The sequence below is a fragment of the Hermetia illucens genome, chromosome 6 (genome assembly GCF_905115235.1).
Source record: "Hermetia illucens chromosome 6, iHerIll2.2.curated.20191125, whole genome shotgun sequence".
NCBI lineage: Eukaryota > Metazoa > Arthropoda > Insecta > Diptera > Stratiomyidae > Hermetia > Hermetia illucens.
In genome coordinates this window covers 45,585,926-45,600,381 of record NC_051854.1, presented here as the reverse complement: position 1 = coordinate 45,600,381, position 14,456 = coordinate 45,585,926, and the positions used below count along the sequence as shown (strand labels likewise).

General features: G+C 47.9%; 1 protein-coding gene across 3 annotated transcripts in view; it reads right to left on the bottom strand.

Annotated features, from left to right (window-relative positions):
- The window catches only part of LOC119659665 (tumor necrosis factor alpha-induced protein 8-like protein), a 151,602-nt gene that overhangs the window by 126,555 nt on the left and 10,591 nt on the right, over window positions 1-14,456 (bottom strand). For 2 of the 3 annotated variants that reach the window (XM_038067878.1, XM_038067881.1), the window contains exon 2: window positions 762-778. The exons of the other annotated variant lie outside the window; for it this stretch is intronic. The gene's annotated coding sequence lies outside the window, so the exon portion shown is untranslated. The remainder of the gene's footprint in view (window positions 1-761; window positions 779-14,456) is intronic. 3 annotated transcript variants of the gene reach the window in all.

The following is a 14,456-nucleotide window of genomic DNA, read 5'->3' as shown; positions in this document are numbered from 1 at the left end:
GACGAAATCTATGAGCGATACCATGACCGTTAGGTTGTGGATAAAATCCGGCTCAATAGGTTACGGGGGTAGGCGGGTCACTTAATCCATATGGATGAGCATGATCCCACCCGGAAAGTCTATAAGGGCAATGTCTATGGTAGAAAAAGAAGACGAGGCAGACCCTGCCTAAGATGGAGCGATGGCGTAGGCCAGGATGCCAGATAGCTTTTAGGGATATCGAATTGGTGGACTTCGGCGCAAAACCGGGATGTTTAGAGTTCCTTATTAAGGCAGGCCTAGACCGGATACCGGTTGTTGCGTCGTTGATGATGAATAGGTGGGAGCGCCATTGCTATCATCTCTGGATGGAAGGGCGTCTTGCGTCACCGGACAACATAATTCAGGTCATGCTGTAGAACGAGAACCCTCAAGACATCCTTAAGGCGAAAAGGAAGGAGATAAATAGGAGAAATGCCAGGGTACCCCTGAATCCATGAAGTTACGCTGCTATACTGAATAAGCCTGGCCTGAGGTAATGTGTCAAACGGTTTCGGATCAGAGTCCTAGATGCTTCAGAGGAGGTATTCTAGCCGGTAGTCTATCTGAGGCTGGAGTCCGGCGCTTTGTGTCTAAATGCATTTCACCACCAAAACTTTTTAATTATTGTAACGTGAAAGAGACCCTCTTGTTTGAGTTTTCTTAGGATTTACGGAGAACGATCATAAATATTTTGTGTTAATCTATTCATGAATTTGAATATCTTGAGGTGTAATACTTACAGTTAATAAATAAAGAGCTGAAAGGAAACAAAATGTAGATTAGTTGGCGCAATATTGTTTATTATCATATTTGGTTAAACACTAACAAATCCGAATAATTTTGAACAAAAACCATAATTTTCAAGACCTTGAAAACACAAACTGAATTCGTTTGGTCCAAAGCCAAAGCCAACACCGACAAAATCACATCAACCGGCAAACAAAAAGCACACGAGAGAGAAAAACTCCGCAAAATTGTGTAAAAGTGCATTCACAACATGGCATACCAATTGTGAAAGAAATTGAAAATGACGTGAAATCAGGTTGCTCACGTAATCCGAACCAGCAGGCATCAATCGCAATACCCGCATTTTGCCTTTTATCACCATTACGCCAACAAAGATGGGAGTTCGTATCAAGCTTGATAAAATCTGTTGCGATTATGTAAATCTCCCAACAAAAATGCCAACAAGCAACTGGGAGGAAACCCTTTGTTCGACAGTAGACATCATGTCAAATTATGGGAATATTTCGGCCTAGTTTGTGCCACGGAACAACGCACTAATGTGGATGCGAACAGGTAATTTGAATTTATATGAAAAATGGCAAGTTTGGAATTGGTTTATGCTGGAAGATTGATTCTGAATAGTTTCTATGGCGGAAGCACAAAGCGGTGGTTGTTAATGCTTCTTTTTTCAATCCTGGTGTCTCTCATTTATTGGAAGATGACAAAAAACTATTCTATTCAATCTGTCGTTTTCGTTAGATCATGACCTTGAATATCTGCAATAATCAAGCTTCCAAGCTAATAAGGTATTAAATTTTTAGCCAATCTAAAAGTTCAGTACGCATCTTACGATTCAGATTCAACATCGAAAATCAAATCTTAAGATACCTCTGAATCTCTCAATCAGAGCACATATCACGTAAATAAATATGTTAAATATGTGTTGTATCTGAACATCTGTACTGAAATATTGTTTATTATTCTATTCGCAATAAGTGAGCATATGGTAACCATAGAACCTTGTGAAATCCAATCAATCAAAGGAAGTTTAATAATGAAAGAACGGCCATAATTTATTTATTGATTCGTTATTAGGTCATAATTGCTGTGTATTTGAAATACATTTATATTTTTTTTTTTTGGGGGGGGGGGGGGGGGATTAGACTAGGTGAATGCGTTTACGCACCGAGTGTTGGACTCCCGCAACAGTACGCTATCGGACTACCAACTAAACACCTAGCCTGGAACCGTTTGACACTTCTTCTTCGGGGTAGCACTCTCGCTCTCCCGACTTTGGCAGCCTTCAAGTCAGGGAATCCCTTTGAACAACGGGAAGGGAGGAGAGGAAAGGAACTGTTTCAGGGAACCAATTACCATCCTGTCCCTCGCCGGTCGAGTTCAATCTACTTCGCAATAAGAAGAGCCAAACATAATGCGCAACACGATTCCAACTGCCAGCGTTCTTCAGCATCTCTCTGAAAATGTTGCCTGGAGGTTGTTCCCTTGTGTCTGCATGAAGCTGCTATACGCTGCTATACGTGCATGTCGGAGACATGCACGCCTCGAAGGTATTTATGAACCAATCAAGTCTGGTCCCCACCGTCAGCTTCAGCGCTTTATTAGGGATGGTATCCAAACCGGGAGCCTTGCCATCACCGATCCTTCCGCAGACCTCCTGATGTTCCTCCTCGGTAAAGCGACCTCGAATGGGGCCTCCGTTTGATACCTGCTCCCCGTATGGTGAGGAAAGAGCGTGGTTACAATTTTTCATAGAAGCCGTGGACAGGTCACCTGAGGCGACCTTTGCCCCTGCAACTTCTTCATAACCAGCTTTTAGGATTTAACTTTAATAGTCCAATTCTTTGCAAACCACAATTTTTAGATACACCGGAACATAGACTAGGTTTTTACAATCAATACTCGATAGATTTAACAATTAGACTTTATTAATTAATTTATTTAAAGAATGAAGAAAAAGTGAAGTGACTATTTACTCGTTAGAGGCAGAAGAGAATTATCTCGCTTCATGTGTTTCTTTTCTGCCCCTAACTCATGGCACCCTTTTCTCGCTAGTCTTCCAGTCCCGTGGCGATCTCTGCAAAGTGGATAGTTCCGCGCCATCTATTTGTTCGCATTCGCAACATTCGAAATAAATTTCGAATGCTGCGAATCCTGCCGCGCCACATCACTCCGCCCCCAGATGAAACCTACGGTTTTCGGCAACTGATCCCGGAACTTCGTTCATCGTCAATCCACAAAACGGACACGACGCTGCTTCGGGGCGGACACGGGTTTCAGCCTGGACAGAGAGACCACCTTCTTGTGTCCACCGATCTCGAGCTGGAAGAAATGTTCTCCCCGCTGTACGGGCCCTCATATGGAGGCTGCAGCGGCTTCCGGACGGCATCCGTCCTGACCAGAACGTGCGTGCACGTGTCCAGTTCCTTGGGCGAACAAGCAGGTGTGGACGAGTGTCGGGTGGGTGGTGTGGCTTTTATGCGTCGGAGATTGTCTCTCAGCAGACGCACCAACCCCGACTCTGTGAGACCCGATCTCTTGTCGAAGACCGGATCACTTAGGAGTCTCGGGTTCTCCCCGTATACCAGCTCTGCGGGGCGGGCATCAAATTCCTCTCGTCGGGTTGTACGTAGGCCGAGTAGGACAAGAGGCAAGACTTGGGACCAGGACGGATCGTCACGTGCCATAATGCCGGCTTTCAGCGTCCGGTGCCAACGTTCTAGCATCCCATTGGATTGCGGGTGGTATGCAGTAGTCCGCTGGCGTTTAAAACCAAGGAGTTTGCCTAACTCGGAGAAAAGGGTGGACTCAAATTGCATTCCCTGGTCAGTGATGACCACTGCAGGGACGCCAAAGCGAGGTATCCACTCTCGACAGAGGGCTTCGGCACATGATTGCGCCGTAATGTCTTTCAGAGGTATTGCCTCAGGCCACCGCGTAAACCTGTCGATGATTGTGAGACAATACCTATAACCGTGCGAGTCTCCCAAAGGCCCTACTATGTCGAGGTGTATTGTGTCGAACCGCTTGGTAGTGCGGGGGAATGAGCCCACTTCTTTCCTTACATGCCTGGAGACTTTACACTTCTGGCATGCGATGCACTCTCTGGCCCAGGAATTGACATCCTTATTCATAGAGGGCCAGAAGTATTTCTCGGTGACTAGCCGATTTGTTGTCCTGATGCCTGGATGCGCTAAGTCGTGAACTGTGTGGAACACTTCCTTGCGAAAGGTGGCCAGAATGTATGGCCAAGGTCCCTTTTCCGAGTCTTCGCAGCAGAGAGGGAGAGGTTTGAGCCGAAGATGGGCAACTCCCGAAATTTGTATTTGGGGTTGGATTTGAGGCTCTGAAGTGCTGCGTCATCCTCCTGCGCCTTGGCAATAGCCGAGAAATCGAGTGAGGCGGAGATGTTAACGTGTCCTTGCCGGACACGTGCTGGATATCTGACGTAAACTGGCTTATAAAGCTCAGATGTCGAAGCTGACGAGGGGACGTTTTGTCGGGCTTCTGTTTCAAAGCATACGTGAGAGGCTTATGGTCCGTGAACACTAGGGAGAAACGGAAGTATTTGATGCTCAAGTACGCGGCGAGCAGTTCGCGATCGTAGGTACTGTAGTTCCGTTGAGCGGAATTCAACTGCTTCGAGAAGAAGCTCAACGGCTGCCAAACTTGATCCACCTTTTGGTGAAGGGCAGCACCTACTGCGATGTCAGAGGCATCAACAAAAACGGCTAGGGGTGCATCTTGCAGAGGGAATGCCAAGAGTGTAGCGTCGGCCAGTTGTTGACGGGATTTGTCAAACGCGCAGATAGCCTCTTCAGACCACACGATCTCTCGTGTGTCCTTAATTTTGGGGCCAGACAAGTACGCGTTCAAAATGGACTGGTGATGGGCGGCCTTGGGCAGGAAACGACGGTAGAAGTTTAGCATGCCCAAGAACCTCCTCAACTCCCTCACTGTCTTTGGACGCGGGAAGCTTGTTATCGCTTGCATCTTGTCTGGGTCGGGCTGTATTCCTTCAGGGGAAATGAAATGGCCGAGGAATCTGACCTGTTTTTGGAGAAATTTGCATTTCTCAACGTTTAGGACTAAACCGGCCTCAAGGAGACGTTGAAAAATGCACTCGAGATGGGCTAAGTGCTCAGACTCAGTGGAAGAAGCGACCAAAACATTATCCAAATATACGAAACAGAACTCGAGGTTTCGCAGGACTGAGTGAATGAACCTTTGAAAGGTTTGCGCCGCATTGCACAATCCGAAAGTCATCCGGGTGAACACGAAGAGTCCAGAGGGTGTGCGTATTGCCGTCTTTGGAATGTCTTCAGGAGCTACTGGGATTTGGTGATAAGCCTTGGTTAAGTTCAAGGTCGAAAAGATGCGGCAATTCGCGAGGTGATGCGCAAAGTCGTGGATGAGTGGAATTGGATATCGGTCAGGAACAGTCTGTGCATTTAGCCTTCTGTAATCCCCACAAGGGCGCCATTCGCCGTTTGGCTTAGGGACCATATGCAGTGGGGAAGACCAACAGCAGTTTGAGGGCTTGCAGATACCCTGTTGAACGAGTTGTTCAAACTCTTTCCGTGCAATAGACAGTTTCTGGGATGGTAGAGGACGCACCTTCGAGAAGATCGGGGAACCAGTAGTGATAATGTGGTGCTGCACATTTTGCTTCACTGGTTTGGAGAGACTACACTTGGTAGTAATCTGGCTGAACTTTTGGGGAAGTGCCCAAACACGAGAGTCGGTAATGTCTTCTAAAAGAACGGAAAGATTATTGCCTGGGTGAGATACCATTTGTCCCGACGAATTAAGGTTGGTCGTGGAATCTATAAGAGACTTGTTTTGCAAGTCCACCAGCAATCCATAGTGACACAGGAAGTCTGCGCCTAGTATGGGGAAGCTGACATCCGCCAGGATGAAACGCCACGAAAACGTCCTACGCAAGCCAAGACTCACGTCCACTTGCCTATACCCGTATGTGTTTATGCGGGAGGAATTTGCTGCCGCAACTTTGAGCGATTGTGGGAAAAGTTGATGTTGCCGAGGTACGGGAAGAACCGAAACCTCCGCACCAGTATCGATGAGGTAGCTGCGCCTGCTGAGGGGGTCGAAAATAGTTAGGCGACGTGGCGCTGCGTTCTGGGTGGCCGTCGCCAAGACCCCCCGCGGACCTAGTTTTTTGCGGTAGGCGCGAATCTACACGGTAGCGTACATCTTGTCGCTTTATCCCCGAATCTGCGGTGGTACCAGCAAATCCCTCGGTCCGCGGACTGTCCTGACGACCTGCTACCTGATCGCCCTTTTCGGGTGGCAGACCGTGAGCGTGCTCGCGATCTGGCGCCCGAACGCTGAGCGTCCAACGTCGCCCGCATCTCGGCCACACTGGCTGTTAAAGCGGCTATCTCGCGCCTCAAGTCACCCACCTCATCCGACGGTGGTTGAACGGCCGCCAAGGTTGGGCGTACGTACACCTCCTGCACCTGGTCGGCCGTCGCTGCCAGTTCCTCCAAGGAACCGGAGACGCAAGCGAGGATCGCCTGGGTGCCCTCCGGGAGCCGTCGCAGTCAGAGCGACTTGATCAGGTCATCGCCGATCTTGCTCCCACCCAATTGCCTCATTTCGCGAAGCAATTGGCTGAGAGTTCGATCACCCAACGTTAAACCCGCCAGCAAGTGGTCTAATTTTGCCGACTCGCTTGCCGACAGGCGCCTGATCAACTCGCTCTTGAGCTGCGTGTATGATGTCGACTTCACTACATCGGACACCAGAAGAATCGACTCTTCATCCAGACCGATCACCGCATAGTTGAAGCGGGTCGCGTCCGATGTGATTCCGGACATTTGGAACTGCGCTTCCAAATGTATGAACCACAGCTCCGGGTTCCGCCGCCAAAATGGAGGAACACGCACGGCGAGGGCGGTCACTTGTGGGTTCGATGGGCCTGCCGCGTCTTTGTTGTCGATCGACATCTTGACTAGTAAAAAGGAAACTTCTTTTCGACGCGAGTGTTAAAACGAAAACGCAGTGAAACTGTTCTAACTACACGGCAGGCCGAATCCACAAATTCACGCACGTACAAAGAAATCACCACCGAAGCGGACGCTTTTAAGCGCAGACCGAAACCACTTCCCAGAACTTCGCCCAGAGAGCGGACAACCAACGATGAACCGCACCTAAAACGCCTGAACGCCGTCTCTTGCAGCGGGCTTACTATTTATTGATTTTTTTTTTTTTAAATAAATAAATTTAACTAAAACAAATTAAAATTCAAACAACAAATTACAATAATGATTCGCCGCTGCGGCGGCGCTGGCTTCAATGGCTGCGGTGTTGATGGTGAAGGCGGCGGCGGCGTTGATGCTGGAGACGGCGAGCGTGGCTGCGGCGGCGTCTCTGGTGACTGCTGCGGAAACGATGGTGGCTGCAGCAGCGATGGTGGCGGAGTCTTCGGCTTCTGCCTGATAGCGGTGGCTGTTGAGATGAAGTCAATTGATTGCCAAATAATCGTTCGTTTTCTAAGTTGCTGCTGCCAATGTTGAAAGGTGGTCGCGCTCGTTGAATTTCTGATGCGGCAATAATGCTGGTGTCAGCTACGTTTGAGATGGTGATGGCTGCGGCTGCGGCGGCAACGATGGTGGCTGCGGCAGTGATGCTGACGTCTGGCGCTGCGGTGCTGGCGTCTGGGGCTGCGGCGCTGATGTTTGGTTAACTTGATAAAACGCGCTCGAGATCAGAGGAACAGAACGAGTCACCTGAGGTATCGGCTGCACAGGTTGTTCAATAGTTATGTTTACAGGTGAGGGTCCAGCCTCTCTTTCTTCACTTTGGATACTGATAGTACTAGGGCTTTGTGCTCTTCGGGGTCACCAATTTAACTTTAATAGTCCAATTCTTTGCAAACCACAATTTTTAGGTACACCGGAACATAGACTAGGTTTTTACAATCAATACTCGATAGATTTAACAATTAGACTTTATTAATTAATTTATTTAAAGAATGAAGAAAAAGTGAAGTGACTATTTACTCGTTAGAGGCAGAAGAGAATTATCTCGCTTCATGTGTTTCTTTTCTGTCCCTAACTCATGGCACCCTTTTCTCGCTAGTCTTCCACTCCCTTGGCGAGCTCTACAAAGTGGACAGTTCCGCGCCATCTATTTGTTCACATTCGCAACATTCGAAATAAATTTCGAATGCTGCGAATCCTGCCGCGCCACAAGGCCATGCCCCAGGGGTTTATGTTCGCATCCGCACACAGTCGCCTAAAGCAATTACTTTTGCTCCTACGAATCGCCTCCTTTATTCTGCCACGCAACGTTCTATAATCCCGTTCGCGCTCTTCGTGATCGGGTCTTCCCCTGGACCGCTGGAACTTCCTTCTTGCTCGATGGCATGCCGATCTTAACTTCACGATTTCGCTATTCCACCAATAGTTTGGCCGTTTGCTTGTAAACTCTCGCCTCCGGGGCATAGCAGCGTCGCATGTCACCCCATCGCGTGATCCTCGATGCCATTTCGGTCGCCGTGCCATTTAGGTCGTCATGGCCCGCCAGAGCTTCAGAGAACGTATCTTACTCGAATGCCCTCGTCGTCCAGCCCGGCATCCCTACTCGCTGCGAGCATTCAACTCGCCACTTGGCCCACCAGCGACTTTAATAAGGATCGCCTGGTGGTCGCTGTGGGTGTAATGCTCACTGACACACATAAGGTAGTTCCCCTTGCCAATGCGGTGCCCACGTACGTGAGGTCGATGATAGAGCCCAGGCCTCTGAACGTAAATGAGTTCCCAACATTGGCAAGTACAACATCCAACCCGGCAAATACCTCGAGCAGGATACGTCGTCTCTCGTTTGTCCTTCCGCTACCCCACTCACAGACCCAAGCATTGAAGTCACCCGCTATAATTTTCGGGGTATGACTCCTTGCGTCCAGTACCAAATGGTGCAGCATCTCCTCGCACTGCGCACGGATTGCGCTAGGAGGAGCGTAGCAGCTGTAGACAATGAATCCCGCCCATCTTTGTTCTCACGAAACCAGCTTCCGGACGTTGCATAACTTCCTGAATGGCCTGCCCGCCGCACGCTCATATCGCCTCTTTACCGGTCTGGTCCCTGCTCCAGACACCATCACTGTAGTTGCGATAGGGTTCACAAATAATGGAAACGTCGATTCCCTTCTCTCGGATGGTCTGTGAGAGGGGTTCTTGCGCCGCCTGGCAGTTGTTGAGATTGATTTGAATTATTCTCATTTGGGCCTTGTATTTAGCGCTCTCCTGAACACTGGATATCTGCTACTGGCAGTAATATGTCGGTTGTCGATGTCCTCCTTTCCTTCGCACAGCATGCATATCGGGTCAGCTGTGTACACCTTAGCGGTATGTCCATCTCCTCCGCACTTTCTGCACCGCTTTGATCTATCGTGGGCGCTGGTGCACGCTGCGGCTATGTGCCCAAAGTCGAGGCACCTAAAGCATCGTTTCATGTCCACTCTCTTTCTGAGACAACAGTTGACCCAATCTGTCTTGACTCTGCCCGCTGCCAGTAATTTGGACGCTGTCTCTGCTGGCAGGCTAATAACTGCAGTCTGCGTCCCCCCATAGGCCTTTCGCATCGATTTGACTGCCGATTTCTGTAGTCCCGGAAACTCGAACACCTTTTCCAGTGATGCGTGGACATCCTCCTTCGCGGTGATCGCATCGATGTCCTTGCACTCGAGAGTTACCTCCTGCCGCCGGGCCCTTGTTTCAGCCTGCTGGCCAAGGGGGTTTTTCCGCCTGACCGAGGAATGTCTCCGTTGTTTTATCATTCGACTTCTTTGACTACAGCATGATATTTCCCTTCTGCGACCGCCTAATTCGGTTGACACTGTTTCCTAGATCCCCAAGCTCTGGGTCCGATTTAACTTGCTAAGAATGTCAACATAAGTTGCTTCTTCGATCACTTTTGACCGTATCCCTATCCTCTCCTTCCTTTTCTTCGAGACAAACTTGCTCCATGCCTCCGTGCCTCGCACGTCATGCTCTGCCTCATTTGCAGGAATCACAGCTACCGCCTTTCCTTTGGCATCTTTGACTGCTTTCAATGCTTGCTCCGGTTTCTTTGAAGAAGGGCGTTTCATCCTTTTGGGGATCTGTTGGGGTCTAGGTATTTCACCCATCCCTTCCCAGGTTTCCCTTTCCAGCGTTTTCGCCGAGTAACCTTTGCAAAGGAGGTGTCACCGGTGTCGCCTGGATGACTTTCTTCCCTGATTTACAGGCTCCTTTTTCCACCTGGGCTCTACCATACGCCATTCTGATACCTCTGATCATAGCCCTAATATTTTGGTGGATGTCCTTCCTATTCTTAATACACTCACAGAGCTCCATTATCTTCTCACCTAGTGCGGCAAATGCCGCTCCCGGGTGGTCGTTCGCTCGCTGACATTCGTCACACCCAGCATCTGGTATCAGAATCACATCGCTGGGCTTAGCTTCGTTATTTTACGTCATTTTCTGACAAACTCCTCGTCCCTCTAGCGATCTCGCTAGACTAGGTGGCGATCTAAGGAGCACTGAACTCCTTCTGAAAGGTTCCAGCATGGAGTTAGGTGTCCCCTCCTGGACACCTGCAACTGAGACAGCACGGCCGCCGGTCGGGAGCCGGTTCGTTCGTTCCCAAAAACCGCCGTCCTTGGACTTTTCAAGCCTTCTGTTGTTTGTGCTGGTATTTGTTGTTTGCATCCATTTACTTGTTTGGGTATTTGCTCCCAAATTCAGCAACGGGCTCGCGTTCACTGACCACAGCCGCGGCACATCCAGCATTTTGCTTCCTGCTACCCCCGTGCTGCATAAGAAGTCCTATCCCTCCAGCCGTCCTTTCCCCTCTTTAAACTGCCTGCCTACCACCAGCAGGCCGCCGAAGGTTCCGTACACCTTCACGAGTAGTCCAACCTGGGCGTCCCATGAGTTAGTTTAAACTAATGTCCGTCCGTCTGTCTGTCTGTCCGTCCTTTTAGTGTTACTAACTCAGGTGTTTCCTCTAATTTAAGGCGCGCTACCTCCCTAAACCGGGGTTCACCCGTCTCAGGAATACAGTGAAGTGGCGTGTTGGATTCCGGATCCCGCAGGAAGCGTTCACCTCAACCGATCAGCTACAACCTTACCCGGGTCGCTGTATCGCCCGTGCGGAGAGAAACATGGACGTCCCACTCACACGTACGGCTGGGAAGGCCGGTTACAAGATGATACAGCTGGTTGCCGTACCATCTTGCGTCAGTAACGACCGCGCTGTCCATTCCGAGAGCCCGTTCCAGTCATTAAATATTTGAGCATTTGAGACCATTGTAGCCGACATTCTACTCGTAAGACCACCGCTTCATCAAAATGTTAGTTAGAAACGGCTAATCCCTCCCCTACAAACGCTTTGCTGCTAATATACGGTTTAATCAATTATTTCAGCCTTAGGAATCATTTATCGTAGCTTTATCCGTCATGACTTATCATTAGATTTAATGAGAAGAATTCGAGGTCTTCATCCAATGAAGTTATTATGCATCGATCCATTCTATTGTAGTAACGTGAGAAATGAATGAGCCCCAACGCTTTTCATTGATGCAAAACATTCTCTACTGTATCTTTACGTAACTGATTATCTAAAAAAAGTTATTACTTAAAGGCGGAGATGGTGCCATTGGCTAATATTTCCTTATTGCATAATACATGGAATTTTGCGCCAAAGAACGGTATTGGGAAAGGTACATTCAATTAGACCTAAGTGTATCAACGACCATGCTTCCATTAATCTAAAGTTCACAAGCACCAGGGTTACTTCTACTAATTGCCAATCAATTTAAGATGTCAATTACTTTCTCCTGTTTTAATTTCAGCTAGGTTCCTAAAGAAATTCCAACAAGCAGAAATGGCCGCATCATGTACGCGCACCTTGTTGCATTTTTATTCCAACGAATCACCTTCACGGAGCAGCACTTAATGCTATGAAATTGGATAATTTTTTTTTTAATTTGAACCAATCTTCCGACATGAATCCATATTTAATCTAAATTTGGGATTAGTCACGAGTTGGGCTCTTTCATCAATAGAGCGTGAAGCGTGGAATAGTAAATTACACTTTTCAAGACATCTGGGTGCGGAAGTGAATGAGAAGCGGATTTTCAATCTGATTCGTTTCTCAAGTAAAAAGATACATTTAGGGTCAACTGTTTGTGGCAAAAATGTGGAGTTGGTTCATATGAAATGAGTCTCCGGCAGTAAAGCGCTTGATTGTAATTTCCAAGAACATATTGGCGTAATGTTTCCTAGAAAAATTAAAGAAAACGAGTTGGGAGCACGATGGAGGGAAACCTCTATTATCTTTTGTCTGAACTCAACCCCAAGAGCCCAACATTGCAAGTCATAAGGAGTTGGTCTTGTTTTCAACGTTCTATGTACATATGTCCATGTAGTCCATCCAGGAAGTATATTGATCAGACCCTTCGGATGCCAAGTCATGCATAATATTACACTCCCAAGTTACCAAAAATGAGAACGGCATATCATCTTTCGATATCTTCCACTTTTTCTATGAAAACCATTTGAAGTTTTCTGCCTTTAAGGACAAACTTGCGAACATATCACATTGCACAAACAAAAGGTTGTTCCGTAAATATTTGCACGAAATTCCTTCAAAGGAAGTTCTTGTATTTGAGCCAAAAAGGAACATTTACTTCGAAAGAGTTAAAGGACCCAAATTAGAAAATTCCATCCCAAACCTTTCATTGATTTATTGGAAGCGACTTGAAATTCCTCCCTTTTCGAGTGCAACCACTTTTGATACCCTTCAAAGGTCATTTCAATTACGCTCAACTTTTTTCTCGTTCGGAAATTAGCACATGAAAAGGCAGATATCTTCATGGACAACGTGACATGGACATGTTTTTCACTAAGAAGGGTCGCAGAGCCAGGTAAATGTTATTGGGAAATCGAACGTCGCAAACAGGTTCATAGTTTTTGATGGAGGTTAACGCTTGGATCAGGACAAAGTTGTCTGAAATGTAAAGTCGTAGTTTGTTTCCTCGAAAGGGATTAGTTGTTTCAAACAAGACAGTGATGATTTTTGAGATATTTTGTACGAGGAAACTCTTTGAAAAGGTTAAGCCAACTCCAATCCCAGGTCTACGACAAAACATGAAAAGCATCAACATTTTTAATTTTCTTTCTTTCCTTTCTAGTAGAATAGGAATCAAATGCTTATAACGTTTCTTAAAAGTTCCAGTGAAAAGGCACAGCGAACACAAGCTGATAAAATCATCATCTCCGTGCGGAGCATCCGTTTCTCCGAAAAGAATGATTAGTTCTATATGCAACACGTGACGCCCTTGTCCGATTATGCTTCAAATTAAAGTTGGGCAAGTGTTCAGAAGACACGTCCTCGAGGTACTCGAGCAAGTAGTTCTGGCCCTTTAGCTGGCATAATACCTGCTTCCTAGGTAGTAGCCTCGAGAAAGTTTCTCGGTGAAGAGCGAATTGCTAATGACCGATACACGTCGGGACACATCGGGAGTCCCCGAAGCCGTCGACAACTCCTGATGTAAGGCTACCTCTGTCAAGGTGGCGTTGTGGCGTGTATCAGGAGCCAGCCTCTTGGGGACCCTGGTCGGGTAATGTGCATTGAATCGGTATTAGTAGACCGCGTTGCCCCGAGCCAGCGCTGATCCGTCCGTGAGTTCCGGGATCAACTAATCGCAGGTCAGTCCTTGGAGAACTGGGACAGGGGCTTTGTCCCCGAAGGTAAACCCGTTCCTGACTATTACGGCCCGCTCACTTACACACGATGCGCTGGAAAAACACTTACATGGCGAACAAAAAGCAGAACGAACGAGGAGATAGTGGAAATAGAGAGTGAGCTGGCTGCGTTTATACGCAATACGAAAACGCGTCGCTCGCCCCAGCGCCCAGCGAAAAGCGCAGCAAAGGCTGAAATACCTGACGATGGGATGCGCAGACGGTGAGGATGACTCCCAAATCGATGCGGCACCTGCAACGGAGACGGAAACCCAAACAGTACCATGCAGTGTTATAGTTGCGGAAAAAGGCACAGTGGAAACTGCCGAAACTAACGTTTCGAATATAAGCCAAGTGGAAGCGCTTTCGGCAACTCTGGCGAAATCTGAGGAGGAAAGGCTTATTAACAAATGCGCGGCAGTTGTGAAGCGCATGCGATTTGCGACGTTCCTAAAGAAAAACGTTAGCAGAAGGGGTGAAAAACGGGCTGATGGAGTTGGAGGAGCTCCTGGACAGAATTTCATATTATTGGCGGACACGGAGAGTAAGAGAAAGTCCGCGGGAAACAGAAACAACCGCGCCTTCGGATGAGAACACTGCGACCGCCAAAAAACCTCTGCTTAAAATTAAGGCGGACACGACGGACGGAGCACCAAAAGAAAAGGTGGGGAAACGAAGGAGCATTAGACCGCCACCTCTGTTTATTAAGCCGACGGAAGGCAAGAGCTTTGCGGAAGTTCTCAGTGAAATCCGTTATAAGATCAAATCCGAAGATAAGGTAAAATGAAGGGTGATGGAGTCCTAATCGAACTAGGCCCGAGGACAACAAATAAAGTTACATTCTGTGAAGTAGTCAAGGGACTTCTGGGATAGAAAGCTTTAGTTTCCAGCCTGGAAACCCTCTATGAGGCAGAAAAGAACGAGATAAAAAGGGCC